Consider the following 3290-nt stretch of genomic DNA (forward strand, 5'->3'; position numbering starts at 1 on the left):
CACATAGTTCATCACTTGCCGCATGGAAATATCGCCTACGTCCATCAGCCCCTCCCCGCTTTCAAGCATCCTTCTTTTGCTATCTAGGAATGCCATTTGGATTAGCTCGACATAGCTTGGTTCCCCAGATGCTTTGTGATTGGATGATCATTCTATCGATGACCACTAGGACCCAGTTGTGTCCCACTTTATGGCATATGGAGAGCTTGTTCATGGCCTTGCAGTCAAATGGCTCCATGGTCTTGGTTAGTGTGAGGGAATGCTGGAGTGGATTGAACAACCCCACATTTTTTGCAATCTTAGTGGCCACACAACAAGTACTTGATGGTTGTTCCCTCAATGCCAGCCAGATGAACTCCCATCCAGTGTCCCACATTGATTCGCTTTGAGTTCACCATGCACCAAAGGATGAACAGGCTGTTGCTGGGAATGTTGCTTTGATTGGACCTACCGAATAGAGTGGATGCTAGGTATTTCTGGAGATAGCGCAGGCGATGTGATGGCAGCTGCGAAGATTTTGAATCACAAGGGTTGTAGGAGGTATTCTGTGTTAGTTCATGCCAGAAATCCTCTGCCATGAACTCCATTTCACTGAACATTTCATACTTTGCTTTCTCCTTTAGGTTGATGAAGCTGGACAATCGATTTCTCAGGCTTTCGCGTTGATCAGAGGACATACTGGTGTCTGAGGGAGTGCTCTTCTCATTCTTGATCGGCCCTGTTCTTGTTCCTCTTAGCATTGTGAAAACGGTTTGTGAGTGAGAGTGGTGAAGGTGGAATTCTGAAAGTGAAGGTTTGACGTAATGTGGTTGAGCTGTCGGTAATTATGGTATTTATGGACAGGTGGAGTGGAAGCCGAAGGGTTTTCGTGGAGAAAGAGGGGAGTGGGCGGTTGCTGCCATAACTGTTCCAACCTTTTGTCTTGATTGCCCCTCACACTGATTGGTTCTTTCTTTGCTTTGGAGGGCAGAATCGACTTTTGTGTGACCTGCATGTTAGATGGCTGCTCTGCACAGTTTATCTTCATTTGTTATTGTTATTATATTTTTTTTTCGTTTTTTATTAGCATAACCAACATAAAAGAAAGATTAATAACAATTAAAAAGGAAAATGCAACAAACAACATTGTTCTCCAATTGGTGTTTGGAGAGGACACCAGTGAGACTGTTTGTTCAGTGAGTCTCCAGGATATGAAGGTTCTCTGTATAGTTGTTCTCTTGGGTCAGGTAAGGCTTCGGTCTTTGCCCATTTACTTTGATCTTTTCATGTGCTGAATTGGAGATTTCAATTGCTCTATGAGGGAAGATCTGAGTGGCCGTAAAAGGTCTTGACCACCTAGACTTAAGTTTACCAGGGAATAGTTTGAGGCGGGAATTGTAAAGCAATACCCTTTGGCCTGGCACAAATGTCTTTGCATGGATGTGTTTGTCATGCCAACGTTTGGTTTTCTTCTTATACATGAGGGCATTTTCATACGAGAACAACTGGAACTCGTCCAGCTCATGTAATTGCAACTTCCTATGATCACTTACAGCTTGTTCATCGAAGTTTAAGAATTTCAGAGCCCACAAGGCTTTGTGTTCTAACTCTACTGGGAGATGGCATGATTTACCGAAAAGTAGCTTGTATGGTGACATACCTATTGGTGTTTTAAAAGCTGTTCGATAAGCCCAAAGAGTGTTATCCATCTTGTTTGCCCAATCTTTGCGAGAACAACCAACGGTCTTCTCTAGGATGCGTTTTATCTCCCTGTTCGAAATTTCTACCTGTCCGCTTGTCTGCGGATGGTATGGAGTAGCTATCCTATGGGTGACACCATACTTCCCTAAAAGTCTTTCAAAGTGTGCATTACAGAAGTGGGTTCCTTGGTCACTGATGACTGCTCTAGGTACCCCAAATCACGAGAACAGTTGTTTTAAGAACTTGATAACAACTCGGGCATCATTTGTGGGGTTGGCTACAACTTCAACCCATTTACTCACGTAATCCACAGCTACTAAAATGTACTTGTTCCCATAGGAATTAGGAAATGGTCCCATGAAATCAATCCCCCAAATGTCAAAAATTTCGCAGACCATGATATTTTGCAGTGGCATAGCATTCCTTGAAGAGATGTTACCTATTCTTTGGCATCCGTCGCATGATGAGACAAACCTGTGAGTGCCCTTGAACAATGTTGGTCAGTAGAAACCAGCCTCCAATGCTTTAGCAGCTGTTCGATTCGTAGTGAAATGCCCTCATGCTTCCTTATTGTCGCAGTGGTTGAGGATGAGCATTCCTTCTTCTTGCGATACACATCTCCTGACTATCTAGTCTCCTCCCATTTGCAGTACTTCACATCCGAAAAGAACTTCTTTCTCTGATTGTAGGATAGTTGATGTGGGATTATCCTTCAGACTAGATAGTTTGCAATGTCCGCAAACCATGGGGTGCTTCTGACCTAGATGCGACATAATTATTTGTTAGGGAAAGTTTCCTTGATGTTAGGTTGTTCCTCCTGCTTGTTTATGTTCAATCTAGGCAACTGATCCGCGGCAAGGTTCTCCGCTCCTTTTTTATCCCGAATTTCTAAGTCGAATTCTTGTAGTAACAAGATCCAACTGATCAATCTGGTTTGGCATCTTGTTTTGGGAGCAGATACTTCAACGTTGAGTGATTTGTGAAAACAATGACTTTGGCAAGAATAAGGTAAGATCGAAATTTATCAAAAGCATATACAACAGCAAATAGTTCTTTCTCGGTCACAGTATAGTTCTACTAGGTTTCGGTGAGAGTTTTACTTGCGTAATATATGGGTTTGAAGTGTTTGTCAATGCGCTGTCCTAGAACAGCTCTGATACAGGTATCGCTTGCGTTGCACATCAACTTAAAAGGTAGTTCCCAATTGGGTGCAACAAGAATGGGTACCTCTGTCAACCTGTTCTTCAGTTGTTTGAATGCTTGAACACACTTTTCCATGATTTTGAATTATGCATCCTTGTGAAGTAAGGCAGTGGAAGTGCAATTTTGGAAAAGTCTTTTATAAACCTTCGGTAAAAACCAGCATGTCCCAAGAAGCTACACACGTCTTTGACTGAAGAGGGAACATGTAGTTTTTCAATGACTTCCACCTTTGCATGATCAACTTCTAGTCCTTGTTCAGAAATCTGGTGTCTCAGGACTATTCCTCCATTCACCATGAAGTGGCATTTCTCCTAGTTGAGAACAAGATTGGTTTCCTTATAGCGCTTCAGAACAGCTTCTAGATTGTTTAAACAGCTCGTGAATATTTCCCCATACATAGAGAAGTC

This window comes from Euphorbia lathyris, chromosome 8, assembly GCF_963576675.1.
Source record: "Euphorbia lathyris chromosome 8, ddEupLath1.1, whole genome shotgun sequence".
Lineage (NCBI taxonomy): Eukaryota > Viridiplantae > Streptophyta > Magnoliopsida > Malpighiales > Euphorbiaceae > Euphorbia > Euphorbia lathyris.